This window comes from Lactuca saligna, chromosome 5 (genome assembly GCF_052625555.1).
Source record: "Lactuca saligna cultivar CGN05327 chromosome 5, ASM5262555v1, whole genome shotgun sequence".
NCBI lineage: Eukaryota > Viridiplantae > Streptophyta > Magnoliopsida > Asterales > Asteraceae > Lactuca > Lactuca saligna.
In genome coordinates, this window is record NC_136421.1 from 300,376,963 (window position 1) to 300,394,974 (window position 18,012).

Sequence of the window (18,012 nt, forward strand, 5' to 3'; positions counted from 1 at the left end):
CATATGGATTCAGAGTCAACTTCGTGATTATGCAATCAACATGAAAAAGATTCCTTTGTATTGTGATTCACAAAGTGCAATTCGCATTTGTCATAATCCAGTACAACATTCAAAGACTAAACACATTGCTCTTCGATATCATTTTATCAAAGATCATGTGGAAGATGGGAATATTGAAATTCATTTTTTCAAAACAACTGAACAACTTGCTGATATTTTTACAAAACCTCTTGATGAAAAATCATTTGTTCGAATTTTAGCAGGTTTGGGGATGCTTTATGCGAATTCAATTTCATCCACACAAGAATAAATGTTTTGTTTAGAAGATGCGTTCACATTGTTCAGAAGTTACTGTTCATTCAGAGGCTTCGCATGGCTTCGCATCCATATCAATTCGCATCTGTGGGTATATCAACTTAGGAAAGTTTTACATGTTGCATTCTTATTTTTTGAAAAATCAAAAATACAAAAAGATTTTCATTTTTTTTGAAAAATTAAAAATACAAAAAGATTTTCATTTTTTTGTAATTTTCTTTTGAAAAATCAAAAATCCAAAAAGATTTCATTTTTCTTTATTTTTTCAATTGTGTGCTAAGACGTTACTGCAGGGCTAGAATGCGAAGTGGTCATACATTTTGTTCCTATGGGAAGGTATAATTTTTTTTTCTGACTAGTTAGGATGTCCCTAGAAGCATGCTGCTGTATGTAGACCAAAAGCCTCGACATGGCTCTATGTGTGAAAAGAAAGCCTTGATGACATTATCATATGATAATTTCTACCCATAAAGGCTTATATTCGCATAAGTCACAAATGAGCTACCTTACTCTTCTCAAATGAGTTAAGAGTTTTCTGTTTTGTCCATTATAACAGAGGTACACTTCGATTCTCATCCAATCTTTTTAAACCAAACAATTCTTTCAATCCAAATTTTTTTTTTGAAAAGATTTGTCCGTGAGGTTTTTTGATCAAACCAATCAAAACTTAGACGAATCACAAATCTGTGTTAATGACCTATCATCATGAGTCCATGATGAAAGTGAAACCCAAAAATCATATACCTTAAGAAATTGACGGGGAACTTTGTTCCAGATTTTTACGAAACTTTTGTTTCTATATCAAAATTTCGAAACTTCAAATCATATTCAATTCGCATGTGTGGTCTTGATCAAATATTCCGAACCCAGAATGTTTGGTTACCCAACAAGATCGAAAAGAAAATTTTCATTTGAATATGATTTCAGTGTAAGTTTCATTCGCAAATTCGTGTCATGATAAATATTTTTCCAAAACCAACTTGTCACTGACTACACTGGTCAAACAAGTAATTTCATTTACATTTTCTCACCTTATGTTAAGGTTGATATTTAATGAAATTTCAAACCAATCCAAAATGACTTTTAAAAAGAAGCCCTTCGATACTTTTCTATAAGTATTCGATTGTAATTCACGGGACACTATACAAGCAGTTGATTATCTCTTTTGATAATTAATGAAGTAACCTTTGCCCGGGGTTTTACTGAATTCATGTCAATTTGAATTATTGACATCACAACATTCCAAATATCTTTGTTTCTTATCTTATTTCGTTTGGCACAATGCACACACGAAATCCTTGAGGTTCTGAGTACAACCAACTCAAGCTGATGATTTCGCAAGTCTGGCATATGAATTTAGTTTAAATCCCAAAAGTAAATGAGCCTTGCTTCCATGCGAAGGGTTTTAACGGTTACTGTTCTATAACGGATACTTGACAGGCTGTATGCTCAAAATCGTTGGTATTTTGTCCGGTTTTCAAGGAGATGTGACAGTTACTTTTTGGAATGTTGTTACCTTTTGCAGTCATGATCCGACTTTCAAGGTGCCACGTCGGATAACATTAAATGTATCCCGCTTCAATTTCAAAACAATTTTGAGCAACCTATAAAAGGGGGTTCAAGAACACTGGTTACGGTTACCACAACTTCTTTACTTCCAAAGGGTGCTCCACCTATTTCCACAGGGGTGCAAGGGGGAGAAGAAAGATGAAGCAAAGAAGAGGATGCGAAAACTGTGGGAAAAGTGATATCAACACAACTTATTGCTACTTTTCCAATTCCTTCTAAGCCGATTTTGCAACAACAATCACCACAAGAACAATTACTAAGGGTATTGTTATTGGAAGACATGAAGGTGGTTCAAGCTCAAAACCCCAACATGATGTTGTAAGAAGAGGGAAAGGAATTTTATATGAAAAATCAAAAGAAGAGTTGAAAGCAGAGGCTGAGGCTGAGATGGAGAAGATGAGGCAAGTCCAGAGCATTATAAGGCAATGGGCAAGTGATCCTCCCTCCATGAACAAAGGAGATACCGCAAAACTTTACTCTTACGAAACCATAGAGTCAAAAGTTGTATGTAGGGAGATGTATGAGTTCGAGAAAAAGCCGAAGAGAAGTTATGATATTGCGAACTCGGATCACTGCCAGTTGGACTTCCCAATTAATGAAATGCTATTCATCAATGCACAATACAAGATCAGTGAGAAATTTGATAATCCGAATGATTACACTCAAATGAAAATCAGATTTCATGCTGTCTTGGGGAAGAATCCTGATGAAGTCTGGTCATTGATGAAGATCAAGAAGGTTGTGACGATAAAGAAAGATGTTATGTTTGAAGAGATGTTACCGAATTTCAGATACTTTGTTATCAGAGCTGACAACAAACAATATGACTTCACAGTTGCTGACTTTCCTTTGATGAATTGCAATGATTTGATTCAAGTAGCACTGATTTTGAAGCATATGGAAGAAAACAATCTCAAAGGCTCTGATACAGATGTGTTCAAAGTTGGCTTCGCACATGTGAAGACTTTCATAGACAATTACTTCGATTGTCTAGCCCTTACTGATGATGAATTAGCACATGTTGTGGGAAGGGAAGTGAAAGTTCCATGGGAGGAGACTTTGACACAATCTACTTTGTCAAAGTATCCTGTTGGAGAAATTTGTCTCAAACCATTTGGTATGGTGTTTTCAGGAAGATACACAAAAGGTAATCCAAAGAAGTTTTTGTTCCAGGTCTTAGAGATTGAAAGATATAATTCTTCGCAATATACGCACTTCATTGTACGTATGAACAATTGCAATAAAAATAAGGAAGGAGACAAGAAGGATTTGAAGAAGGTGATCTCTTGGTATGGAGAGGTGCGAAAGACAATTCACTCTGCAATTCAAAAGCTTATGAATTGAATTGTATCGACTGTTTACAAAGGGGGAGAATGTTGATGTATATTGTAAAAGTCGAATAGAGTGTTTTGTATAGTTTCGCATTTTATGTTATTTTACTAAGTCATTTTTATGCGAAGATAAAATGTATAGACTTAGTATACTTTTTGATGGTTCCCTATAAATAGGGACTTAGGCTAGAAGTTGTAGGACAATGCTTGAACTCACTTCTGCTTAACTCTGTAATCAGACTTTATCAATATAAGATCTGATTAATATTTACTCTCTGTGTTCTTCATCTTAATTCATTCAAATCTATCTTTTATGTTCTAAATTCTCGATAACAATTCACAACACAGTCCTTGGTCAAGTGTGGGCCACTGCATCGCTCGCACCCCACTCTTATGGCATGTATCGACTGGTCCATTTGTGTTATCCTGCGATCCATGTTATTCAGCATGGCCATGACAGCTGCAATTTCTTCAGTTTGGGCTCCTCCACCGCCTTTGCTTCCATCTTGCCTCGGGTTATGGTATTCGTGGGAGTGTTTCGCGAATTCTTCAATTAGCTCCTTGACCTCCCTTGGATTTTTCCTTGTCAACGGTCCTTGAGAATCAAGGAGTTGTCTTGTCATCACATTGACCCCATCATAAAAGATTGACATCTCTTGCTGCACATTTAGGTCATGTTGTGGGCAGTTTCTGAGTAAGCCCTTGTACCGCTCCCATGCTTCGTACAGTGACTCCCCTGGCTGTTGCTCAAAGTTGGCTATTGCCTTCTTGAGTTTGGCTATCTTGGATGGCAGGCAAAACTGGTCTAGGAATTGCTCACGCATTTGAGCCCAAGTGGTGATTGTACCCGGTGGGAGTGCTTTTAACCACTCCTTAGCAGCTCCTTTGAAAGTGACGGGCAACATCCTAAGCAAGACTGTGTTCCTGTTGACATTTGGGACATTGAAGTAATTTGCAATGTCGTTGACTTCATCTAGATGCTTAAAAGCATCCTCATGGTCTTTCCCGAAAAATGGGATGTCCTTTAGTGCAGTCAATATGTGTCCCTTCAGCTCGAATGTGGCATTGGCAGGTATTGCGGGTTGGACTAATTCGGGACCCACATCTTCTCGGATCCGCTTCTTGTAAGTTCCCATGGACATTTCTTCAATTGCTGCCATCTCGTTCCTTGGCTCGTTCTCGGGTTCACTTGTGTGTTCTTCAAATTCTGGCTCGGTATCGCTTTCGTACTCGGTTTGCACGAGTGTATGATCCAAATGCTCAAGATTGCTCTCGTGCTTCGCTGATAAACTTGTCTCTCCTGTCTTCTTTCCCTACTTCCTAGAGAAGGCTGACTTCAATTCTTGCAAGGGCGTCTTTTTCTTGTGAATTGTAGACTCGGGATCTTCTAGTGGTGGCACCAATGGTGTGTTTGAGCCTCTGGTCATTAACTCCTGCAACTTGCTAAACTAAAACGTAAAACTGGACTAAAATAAGAAAAACTAAAAAATGAACTCTCATATTTCACGTCGTGAGTGTACTAAATCTCACGTCGTGAACTATGTGCCAAACAGAAAAAATTAAACTAAGATAAGCTATCAAAATAAATAACCAATTAAACTTTCTGCAGATTTAAAAACGATTAATCTAATGCAACTAAATAAACTAATAATCAGCACCGTTCCCCGGCAACGGCGCCAAAAACTTGATGTCCACAAAAGTACCCACTAATTTTAATATTTATAACCTAACAAACTTAGACTAACTATGCACTTATAGGCAGTGTACCTAGTCAGATTACAGTATAGCTTAGTTAAGTCGGGTGTCGATCACAGGGAACGGTGTTACTAATTAATCTACTTACTATTAAATTAACCTAATTTATTAACAAATTTAATAAAGGGTTTTATCTGATTTTGCAAGATCAGATGAACTTAATTCAAATTAAATAAAAACACACTCTTGCTTAGTTGAATCCACTTCTTCTTTATGACTAGCTAATGATTATGGGTTATTAAGTTGGTTTTTAGTTATATTAGTAATTTAGTTCTATCTTACCAATAAGTAACTAATTCATGTCAAACCATGTATGTTCACACATAATTAAACACATAACTAATTATGAATGTAAATATGCTGTGTAAGATTTGTTGTATAAACGCAATTATGGTCACAATTCACGTTCTCTAGCACAGCTAAGATTTATTCAGTTTAATTACTAACTAAGATTGGTCAATCCTAGCTCTAACAATTTAATGTTCACTAAATTATTAGGTAAACAAGTTCATGCAGTTTCATGGTCACTAAGCTACACAGAACATGCAATCTAGCAATTAGATAAACAAATAATAACATGCTAGGTTATACAAATCAAACACAAACAATTCTTACCAACTCAAATTAATCCATAAACATATAACTATTCATAAGTTCAAAGCTTCATCTAGCTAAGCAAGAGTAGCTAGATTCAGCTGCTTATCATAGTAATTAAACTAACACAGCTAAAACTAATGAAAGACATGTTCATAGTCAACTAAAACATAAAACTTTACTTCTTTTGGTGTTGAAATCCCTCTTCCAGGACCTTTCTTCTCCTCTGAAACGTCTCCTGGAACTCCTTTTTCTTCTGCCAAAAGTCTCCTTTTCGTAATAATCAGGAGGACTTATATAATCCTCAAAAACCCGCGCCACATCGTGGCCAGATGCGCCACGTCGTGGGCTTCAAGTAAACCATATCCTTTAAGGAAATCCTCCGCGTCGCGATGTTTATCTTCTGGAACACCCGTGCCACGTCGTGGGCTTCACCGCCACGTCATGAATTGAACTCTTATCGTGAATTTATTATTTTCTTGTCTTCGAAGCCTCCCATGTTCCCCATTTCGTCACCTCTGGTCCCTCTCTTCGAAAATCCTTTGTATTAACTGAAAACAACAATTTAAACTCATAAATATCATTATTCTGAACATATTATCAATTTATTAATAAAAATGTACTTAAATACTACCTAAAAATAAGTATAAATATGGCAATATCAGTAACCTCTAAACACTTCAACATCACTTCGACATTTATTGATTCATGATGAGAATGAACTTTGAACAGAACTTGCATCGATCATTCCTAAACCAATTAAAATATTGAGAAATGATTTTTCATCCAAAGGTTTTGTGAAAATGTCTACAAGTTGATTCTTTGTCTTGACAAAATGAACCTCGATATTTCCATCTTCGACATGATCCTTGATAAAATGATATCAAAGTGCTATGTGATTTAGCTTTGAATGTTGAACTGGATTATGGCGTATGCATATGGCAATTTGTGAATCACAATATAAAGGTATCTTCTTCATATCGATTGCGTAAATCACGAGGTTGGCTTTAAATCCACATGACCTGAGAAGTGCAAGCTGCGGCAACATCATATTTTGCTTCTGCTGTGGAAATCAAAACACAATTTTGTTTTTTCGATTGCCAACATACAAGCTTCCAGCCCAAAATTTGATATCCACCGGTCGTGCTTCTTCTGTCAAGTTGACACCCACCAAGTTTTGCATCAGAAAACGCCTATATAAAGAATCCAATCCTTGAAGGTACCACAAAACCAACGACACAATTTCTTTGAGATATCAAAAGATATTCTTCACTGCTGTTATATGGGATTCTCTGGGATTCGATTGATACCTGGCTTAATTTCAAACAACGTACATGATATTAGGTCTACTTGAATTTAAGTATAGTAAAGAACCTACCATGCTTCGATACAAAGTGAGATCCACAGCAGGCTTATTTGACGAAGGTCCTAAGTCCGTGCTGACTGCTATTGGTACTTTCAATTTGAAACTATTCGTCATGCTAAATTTCTCAAGCAGGTTTCGAGAGTACTTCTCTTGATTTATGAAAATTTCATCCCAGCTTTGACGAGTATTCAATCCCAGAAAATTATTTATCTTACCCATCATACTCATTTCGAACTGCCTTTTCATCACATTCTCAAATTTCCTAGACAACCAAGGGTCAGCCGATCCAAAAACAATATCATCTACATTTGAACTAGCATCAGATGATCCCATACTTTCTTTCGAAATAGAGTATGATCAAATGATCCTTGTTTAAATTTAAATAGTTTCAAGAAATTAGTAAGAGTTGCATACTAGGCTCGAGGTGCTTGTTTTAAGACATAAACAACTTTATCAAGAATATAACAATGATTAGGAAATTTTGATAGAACCCACTTTGACGATCGGTGGATGCGGAATAATAATATCTCGAGATTTAACGGGTATTAAAATAGAACATGAAGAACATATGATGAGAATTTCATAGATAAGAAAAGATAAGAGAGATAAACTATAACAATAAAAGCACATGGATGGGAGAGAGAACTCTCCCTAGTTGGGGAGAGATCCCACCACTTTCTCTCACTAGTAAAGTTTCATTTTTTGTGTACTACTAAGAAAATGACCAACTCTCCCTTTATATAGGAGGGAGAAAAAAAGAACCTACAATACAATAAAGGGAAATAGATAACCTAACTATCACTCATTATTTGTAGAGCATTTTCATGCTCCAACATTCTCTCCCTAAATGCTTACAAATGAGGAGAAATACAATAAGTGATACAAGGCTATAATACAGTAATCCAACTAGCAAGTGTGGTGATAAAATGAAACATAATGAGAACCAAATGCCGAAATTTCTTTGAAACTCTAAAGTGTCTGTGATGTTTGAAACTGGCCATGAATCTTTAAGCAATGAAGGTCTTCGGCTTCAAAGCGCCACCAATGAAGCAAAAAAAAATAAGATCCAAATCTTTAAGCTAGTCATAACCACCATGAGAAAGTAGAAGATCACCATGAGCAATTAGAAGATCCAATAAAAGAAACACTTCGGCTTCAAAAAGTCTGAAAAACATCTCTAGTTCTCGAATCATAATACACCAAAATTCTTCAAAGAATAACCTGCTAAAAATGTGAAGCATCCAAAAAATAAAGTCCGGATAATAAATAATGTGAGTCCAAATGCATGGTCTAGCAATGCCAAAATTCTGATCAAAATGTCAAAAATAAGTGTCACGTCACATCGCCAAAATAATATTCGTCTTCAAAATATCACAAATTCAAACTCGAAAAATCATAAGATCTGAACCGGATGCAAACACAAAGAATCATCTTGTGGTAGAGTCCGAATAATAAAATAATCTGGAACCAGGAAACATCTAGTAATGCCAAAATTTTGATCCGTGAAGACCAAAAATAAGTGTCACATCGCATCACTAAATAAATAATCATCTTCAGAAGTCTTCAAAAATCTAAACTCAAACAATCAGAAAAACCATATACGGATGATATCATAATATTCTCTCCCTATTTTTGATAACCAAAGATCGGATATCAAAAATAAATATATCATCGAGATAGAGAGTGTCGGATACCAAGAGCTAAGAAGGCACTCCCTAGATGTATGAAGGGTCTCGATAAGACACGAGAAATAGAGTAAAAGAGATACTCTGCAGTCATCAGAAGTTGGGTGATTTAGTTGCTGGAGGTTGCTTAAACAAATACCATAGAAACGAGAATAACTCTGCATGAAAAATAATCTATGTGTTGCCGAAAAGATACTAATATACCCAAACTGCGGTTCTGGAACTCTTGAAGTGGTCTTCAATAGAAGATAAAGTCCACATGCTCAAGATACATGATTCGTCAACCGAAGATCAAGAGCGACAAGTAATAAAATCCCATAAAGTGAAGAATGTGAAACAACTAGTCACCGTTGCGGTGCAAGCGTCACAACGAATAATATGAAGTCCGACTACGGTATGGAGTAATCTTCATGGAAACAATAGAAGTCTTCCAAAATAATTGGCATGAAGTAAACCAATGTGACTATCCAAGATTGGGTTGTTACAAAGATTTGTGTTAAAAAAATAGGGTTTAGGTCATTTTTATCACTTAACTTTTAGTTTTTTGCTCATTTGGTCACTTAACTCTTTTTAAGTTTTAAAAGGTCATCAAACTTTTGACTTAGTGCTCATTTAGTCACTTAACTTTTGGTTTGGTCACTTAACTTTTTGGATTTGTGCTCATTTAGTTACCTAACTTTTAAAATTGTGCTCATTTAGTCACTAAGCTATTGAAAAAAATTAAAAGTTTAGTGACTAAATGAGCACAATTTTAAAAGTTAGGTGACTGAATGTGACCAAACCAAAAGTTAAGTGACTAAATGAGAACAAAGCCAAAAGTTTGATGACCTTTTAAAACTTTAAAAGAGTTAAGTGACCAAATGAGCACATAACTAAAAGTTAAGTGATCAAAAATGACCTAAACCCAAAAAATAATTGGTTTTTAAAAAAATGGTTTTAATAAAAAAAATATTGGCTAAATAAAAAAATTGGTGTTCAAAAAAATTAATTAAAAAAAAACATTGGATGAAAAGAAAAAAATGAGTTAAAAAAATAAGAAGGCTTTAAAAAAAGAGGGGTTGATGAGAAGGGGAGGAGGGAAGGAAAGAAGTAAGGAAGAAGGGGGAAGGAAGGGAAGGAGGAAAGGGAGGAGGGAAGAAGGAGGAAGAAGAGAAGAGGGGCTGAAGAAGAAGGGTCGGAGTCAAGAGAAGGGCCGAAGGGAGAAACTGTTGTGGGTTAGAAGGAAGGGGTGTATCGCAGTCAAGAGGACTGTAGTGGGGTGAGAGTAGCAGTCGGAACTTGGAGGTTAGTTACGGATGGAAAGAAGGTGGGTGGAGGAAGGGAGGGTACGGATGAAGACCAGATACCGAAGTGGGAAGGGTAGGGTGAAGAGAAGGTGAGTGCGGTCTAGATGGTTGCTGATGATGCGAAGGGTCAGCAGTTGATACGAGGAGATCAGACTATGGTAGGCCGAGGGGGTAAAAAGATGCGGTGCAAGGGAGCAATACAGCTACAGTATGAAGCTAATTGGTGAACCGCAAGAGGAAGCTAACTGCGGTCTGAGATTTATGGGAAATGGATAGTAAGAGATCCGAAGTTGCGGCAGGGCTGAAGTTGAAGGGAAAGCCTGCGAACCGAGGCTGCAGTCCGAGCCAAGAAGAAGATAGGACATTGGTAAAAGGTGAAAGGGGGATTACGGTCTACTGAGCAGACCTCGGTCAGATTTTTTTTAATAAAACATGAGGGTATAAGGCTTTGGTCAAGGGAATAATGGAGTGTGCAGGTGGTTTTAAGGAACAAAAGGTGATGGTATGGGTCAAAGTCACATGGTTTTATCTTGGGAAGGTAAATAAAAGTTTAATACTCTTTACCAAAAAGGGTAAGAATGACATGTGGCTTTATGCAAACCAAAGATTCACGTCCATACATTCTTCATAAAGATCTACAGCAGCAAATTGTTTATGAACAAGAGAAGTTCATACCTTTTGGATGAACAAAAGTTGTTGGGAAAAGTCTTCAAAAAAATGCTCCAACTTTATCAATAAATGCCCAAAATTTGTCTCATTTCCAAGAATATAAACCTCATGGAGCAGATTCTTCAACAGTTTTAGAGACCACAAAAATTCATTTCTTCTCCCATTTTTTTCTTCATTTCTTCAATAGCAAAATAAGAGCATTAAGAACACAATTGTCAGCAGAAAATTTGAATGAAGATCAGCAACAAATTTATTCTTCTAAGCATGAATCAACACCAGAAAATAGAAGACTCATCAAAAAATATTTGATTTGGACCCGAAAATTCCTGCAAAAACACTGAAACATCTACAAGATAATCACCGAACGGGAGTCATTCCATTAAACTAGTCGCTTGAACCTTCAAGGTATGGCTCTAATACCAATTGATAGAACCTATTTTGATGATCGATGGATTCGGAATAATAATATATCGAAATTTAACGGGTATAGAAATATAGAACATGAAGAACATATGATGAGAATTTCATAGATAAGAAAACAAAAGAGAGATAAATTGTAGCAATATAAGCACATGGGTGGGAAAGAGAAATCTCCCTAGGTGGGGAGAGATCCCACCACTTTCTATCACTAGTAAAGTTACATTTTTGGTGTACTAATAAGAAAATGACAAACTCTCCCTTTATATAGAATGGAGAAAAAAACACCTACAATACAATAAAGGGAAATAAATAACCTAACTATCACTCATTATTTGTAGAGCATTTCCATGCTCCAACAAATTTGTCACTTACAAAACATGGTGGTTGTTCAATATAAATAGTTTCTTCTAAGACTCCTTTGAGAAAGGCGTTCTTAACATCCATTTGATACACATCAAAGTCTTTTGTTCTGCATAAGCAAGAAATATTCGAACAACCTCGTGTCTCATGAAAGGGGAAAAGGTTTCATCATAGTCAATGCTTTCTTGTTGCGAATATCCCTTGACAACCAATCTTGCTTTGTTTTATTACCTTCTTTGTCAGTTTATTTTAAAAAATCCATTTTAATCCAATAACCAAAACATCATCAGGTTTTGGAACTAGTCTCCAAACCTAATTTCTTTTGAATTCAACAAGTCCAGATTGCATGGAAACAATCCAATCAGGATCTTTAAATACAACCTTAACTGTTTTCAGTTCCATTTTTGAAATAAAGAAATTAAACATGCAGAATCCTTGGTGAACATTCAGTACCTCGTTTTTAGCTCAAATTTTTGCACGCATCATAACTCCAGATTGAGGATCACCAAGAACTTATTCTTTAGGATGATTTGTTGTCCATTTATCTATCGGTGGATATGCGGGATCAATATCCAAAGTTGTATCTTTGAATATTTCATTTGATTCAAAACCTTCACCTACATTGGACATAGAATTAGAAACATCAAGACAACTGGTAGAAGTGTTATGATCCCCCTCGATATCAAGTATCATTCTATTAAGCTTCCCCTTGACTTCATCATTGGTCCATCCCAACTCCCCCTCGAACTAAGGTCTAGTTCAATCATGTTCCCACTTAATATTAGACTCGTTTAAAGGATCTTGTGATATCGAATTCAAATGCTCCCCCTCCACATGATCTCCCTACAAAACAGGTATACATTCGACATTCACTTGTGAGGTAGAGGTTGAAAGACAATCATCTTCTTCCCTAGTCACCGTCGAATCATCAGAATGCTTCGATACTTCAGGAATCCGATTATCTTCAGCATGAACTTCAACATCAATTGCTCTGTCCGGAACTCCAAAAATTAATTCATTATCAATATCGAAAGAATTAACAATTATTGACTCGTCATTTGTTTATGAAAGAATTAGTTGTTGTGCGAAAGTTTGTTTGACACGTTTAACATGATAATCATCGAAAGTAAGATTATATGTTTCCTCAATCTTCCTTTTGCATTTATTCAACACCATATATGCGATCGAATTTTTGAGTATCCCACGAATATTCCTTCATCAGGTTTAGACTGAAATTTCGAAATATTACCCTTGAGATTCACGATGAAGCACCTGCAACCAAAAACATGGAAATTTTTAATTCACATTAGGTTTTTGATTGTTTATGATTTCATAAGAGGTGATGTCAAAACGACGATGAATAAGTGATATGTTATGAGTAAACCATGTTGTCAAGACTGCTTTTGTCCAGAGATATTGAGGCAAGTTCGCATAGGTCAACATTGCCCTCGCAGCTTTGAATAGGTATATGTTCCTCCCTTCGATGACACCATTTTGTTGTGGTGTGTAAGGAGATGAAAAATTATGCGTAATCCTGAGTTCAGCCAAAAATGAATCAAGAGCATAATTCTTGAATTCTGAGCCATTATCACTTTCGATTTTTCTGACTTTCTTTCTTAGACTGAGTTCAATTTGCTTGATGAAATCTATCATTACTTGAGCAGTTTCAGACATCTGAAAAAAAAAACAGAACACCCATGTAAACCTTGAAAATCATCGACAATAACCAATATATACTTCTTCTAGTTGAGAGTCTCAACAGACGAAGGTCCAAAAAGATCAATGTGAAGAAGTTCCAAAGGTTCGACGATCTTCAAGTTGATGACGATAAGAAGACCTTGACGATGTTGCTTGCCCTGTTCACAAGCTCCACATAACGAATCGTTATCAAATTTTAATACATGTAACCCACAATCAAGATCATGTATAACCAATTTCTTTAGGTTCTTGAAATTCAGATGGGAGAGTCTTCAATGCCACAACCAGCTCAGATCAGATGATGCCTTCGAAAGTAAGCAGATAAAGGGAGCACCAACAATTGGCTTTATTTCGAGTGTGAACATATCAGCTATCCTCTTAGACTTAGTACCTCCTTTATTTCGTTGTTTGAGATGACACTACCTTCCTCATCGGAGACTACTTGATTTCCAGTGCCCATAACAAGTTGTGAAACACTTATCAAGTTGTGTAGAAGATATTTGATGTATGCCACCCGGATGAATGTAAACTTTCCATTCGTTACTTTTACATAGCCTTTACCTTGCATTTTGGTTATTTCTGAACTTTACAACTCCAGCATTATCAAGACTTCAAAAATCACGTAGGTTCTCTTTCCGACCCGTCATGTGATGAGAGCAACCACTATCAATATACCAATGTTCATCGTATTGCTCGTCACACACTACCTAGGATGAATTAAAAGAATTTAGGTCTCGCAGGCTTTTTGGGTCCTTGGATATTAGTTTAAAATGCATGGTGAAATGATGAACCTAAAACCTAATTTCAAACTTTAGACTTTAAGCTATCTATTTAGTCAATTTTAATGGTGTTGGGAATTGAAATATAACCATTCAATGGTTTAAGTTTGACACATAATTTCCCTTTTCCATCTACGGTTTGATGTGCTTCGACCTTCATCTTTGGTATATCTTTCCATCTTTTCATTAACGAAGTCGATTCCATTGATGATGAACAACCATTTTGTGACTCGTTGAAGTAACTTCCGTAAGCTTCCTTGATTTTCTTTTCAGAGAACTTCCCAGATTGGTATAGTTTTCCTTTGCCTTCGACCCAATGGTTTATATTCTTCACATCAATTTTTTCTTATGACAAATGAAGCTTTGACTGTCTACTTCGATTCCGGATTTGTAAAGTGAGGTTGTGTAAGTTTAAATGATTCATTTATCCTTCCTTTTAAATCCAATTTTTCAAAATTTCTTTTTGGAAATGATGGTTTTAAGATGTTTTGAAACTTATTTTGAAAATTTTTGTTATAACCTACCGATGTTTGATTAAAAACATTTTGTTCTTGTGGAAAACTTCTTTGACTTCAAAATTGATGGAAATTTCTTTGTTCTTTACATTGAGCAACATTTCTTTGAAAGATGTTATGTGAAAACCTTTCATTTTGAGGATTTGAAACATAATTCCTTGAACGCTGGTTTGAAACAAACTTCTCATGTCTTTGTTGTTGAAAAATTGGTTTTCGAACTGGTTTTTAAACATTAGATTGTCCCTTTGAAAAATCACTTTGCTTTTGAGTGGACTTATTTTGAACAAAAGTCTTATTTGTAGAAAACGCATTAACCTGTTCAGTTGGGCTTTTTTTTTAAAAAAACTTTTTGTTTCTGAAAAGCCTTGACATTTTTCCAATAGACTTTGTTCCGTGCTTTTGACATCAAAACACCTTCCTCTTTTGCAACTTTCTGAACATTGTCATTGAAATTTTGTGCTTTTGTTTTTGAAAATTTTGAAACTTGTTCTTTTGTTTGAGTATCAACGTTTAATTTTTCTGATTTAACTTCCCAAACTCGTTTAGGTTTTTGTCTATGAAAAGTCATTGAGTTTTTGTTTAGGGTATTTTCGACTGTGCTTTGGGTTGAGAAAAAACATTCTTTTGCTGTTACTTTATTGTCTTCCTCAAGAAGTTTGTTGGTTTCTGGATTAACTTTGTCAGCATTTCCAGTGGTAATGAACACTTGATTAGGAAACACAACTACATCAGTGCATATGAAATTTGGATAGACAAGAGATTTGGATTCCAGATAATCAGGACCCTTTTCTTTCATCACTTTTTCGAACTGTTTTATTTCCTCATTAACCTATTCGACAACAACTTGAGGAATCGTTGTTTCAATCAAAACTTCCTCATCATCACTATCAGTCTCACAATCTTCAACAACCACACGGTCATATTCATGAACTTTTGATGTAGAGGTTTGGTCAGTGTCAACCTTCTCCATTGAATCATAACAAATGTCTTTGCCCTTGGACATCGAAGTGACAGTGATGACAGAAAATTGAGAGCAATAGACAGTTTCCTCTTACTCAATCTCTCTGATATTGTCAGAGTCATATTTGATATCAACAAAATTTTGTTGGGAGTCCAAAATCGAAGTCTCAGTCCTCTTCAAAATTTTCATTTGTTCAATCCTATTTAAAGTCTCATTCACAATAAGCATTAAAAAATCCATCAATTCTAACAACGCATAAGCATAAGAATCATTGGGGGCTTTATCGAATTCTGAGATTTTCTTCTCACAATAATAAGAAGTTGTATCAATTTTCTCTCTTTCGTAAACAAGAAAAGGCAATAACTTCCTATGTTTTTCTTTGCTTATGGCATACGAATGATGAAGATCAGTTAGTATTGCATATAGTCTTTTTGAACTATTATAGTAAATATTTCTTTGTTTCATCAAAATAATATTATCTGATCTAACAACATCCTTATCTAGAGTAATGTTATTCAGTTGTAGCTCTAGACTATCTATTCGACTTCTCTTAGATTCCAAATGTTTCTGTGTTTCTAGCAACAAAGATTTTGTCCTTTCAGCTTCGCTACTAACATAAATAAGCATGTCATTAATATAAGAGAGAGTATCATCATAATCATATAAAACATCATGATAAGAACTTGAAGGAATGTCAAAAGATTCAAGAAGAGAACGTACCTTTGATGTCATAAGAGATTCGTCCGCACCTATCGACACGAAGCATTTCCCAGTAATTTTCTCCCCATTAGAACTTCCCTCTTCAAAACAAGCATTCATTGCGCCATGGGTGGGGTTTCACATTTCTTCATCGTCGGAACCAAACGACCAAATCTGGTAGGTTCCATCCCCCTCATCTCCTCCCTTTGCAACGAGTGACAATCCTTTTGTCCTAGATCTTACTTCCTCCAACCTCTTGAGATAATATGTGTGACAACCCAATTTGTTCCGTTACATTTCCCCGTTACCGTTAACGGAATATTCCAGTTTATAAAAGTTCCGTTAATTAGGGGTTGTCAGTTAAATAAACATTTCATTTGTTTATATTTAATATGCCGTTAAGTCGTTATAAAAGGAAATAAAAACACATAACACACATATTCCAATTATTCGGAAAAAGTTAGTTTTTATTATTACTACCACTAAATCGGGTGCGACCAAAAGCCCCGTTTAACGGTAGTATCGGGTAGAATTCCACTGAGCTCCAACTCCCACCCATATATAAGGGGGAGTAAACTCCATTTGAGCCTTTTTCCACCCTCTCTCTCTCTATACTCTCTCTCTAGACTCGTTTTTTACCCGAATCCGCAACCAAACGCTTCCAAATCGTAAGTCCGCTTATCCTAGCTTGTTCTAAACATTATGATTCGTGTTTATAGCTTAAAAATCAGACTTAGAAGCTGTTAGAAAGGAGTTCACGGCCTAAGATCCTCCTTAGGCCGTAAACCCCAAAAGTAAGGCCAAAATGACACCAAAATGTCCCTAAAGGCTTGGAAATAAATTGAGGATTTAGCCTAGGAGTGTTTGATCATTTAAAACAATCAATTTAGGGCATAAAAGAGAGTTTACGGTCCAAGCTCATGCTTAGGCCGTAAACACCTCTAAACCTTGTCAAAATGCCCCAAACACACTTCCAAACCACCGTTAGGCTTAATACATGAATTAGAGGCTTGCTATTTTGGGTTTAGATCATCCAAACATAAAGATTTAAGGGTTTAAAAGGATTTTATGGCCCAGACACATGTCAAGGCCGTAAACACCCTTAATGATGCCAAAATGTTGGTTTTTGTCCCCCAAATGGCCTTAGACTATTACTATAAAATGCTAGGAAGGGATTAAGGGCTTAAAACTTCAATAAACTCATGGCATAGGAGTTCACGGCCGTGAACTCCCTTAGGGATCGTTCATGGGCCGTAAACTCCATAATGATGCCTTTAAAAGCCTTAAACCCATTCATGCCTTTTGGATTTGGACTTAGAAAAATTCCACTAACAAGATAGAGCCTTAAAACACACTAGAACCCCCTCACCACGAGTTTACGATCGTAAACTCATGGTGAGTAGTCCTTGGGCCGTAAACTAAGCTTTGGGAGTTTACTCGCGGAGAGTAAACTCCATTCCTAAGCCATACACACCTTTAGACGCTACCCGGGACACCTCAAACACTTAACCAAAGTGTTTTCCGCTCCTTAGAGTGTGTATACTTGTTTAATTGGTATATAATATACTAATTGTATGTGAACATATGTTATCATATGTTAAATAGGTCACTAAGTGTGTCCAAGTCTTTACGTGACACCGAACACCCAACCGGCACCTCCGTCGGACCTACTTACACCAGGTGAGTTCATACCCCTGAATGAACCTTTTAATTGTTTTTACATGTTTTATAGGGGGGGGAATACAAGTTAAACATGCCAGTTATCATATCAATCACATGTGATTGATAACCTGCATGCACGAGATTTTACCACACTATACATTGTTTTACCGAGTAGGATACTATAATGGTTTTTCAAAAAGGTTTTCAATTGTTTCAGAACTCTTACTTGTACTGTTGTATCTAAAATCATTTCAAACTGGTTTATAAAGGTTCCATAGATTTCTACAGGTTTTCAAACTTATTTTACCAAAGAATACCAAAAATGTGATTTTCCTAAGTAAAAAGGTT

General features: G+C 36.0%; 1 non-coding gene across 1 annotated transcript; it reads left to right on the forward strand.

Annotated features, from left to right (window-relative positions):
• Positions 1 to 3,884: 3,884 nt before the first annotated feature.
• On the forward strand, positions 3,885 to 3,991 carry LOC144998974 (small nucleolar RNA R71). The gene has a single exon (XR_013660505.1). It is a non-coding gene; the product is annotated as a small nucleolar RNA R71 (small nucleolar RNA).
• The last annotated feature ends 14,021 nt before the right edge of the window (positions 3,992 to 18,012 follow it).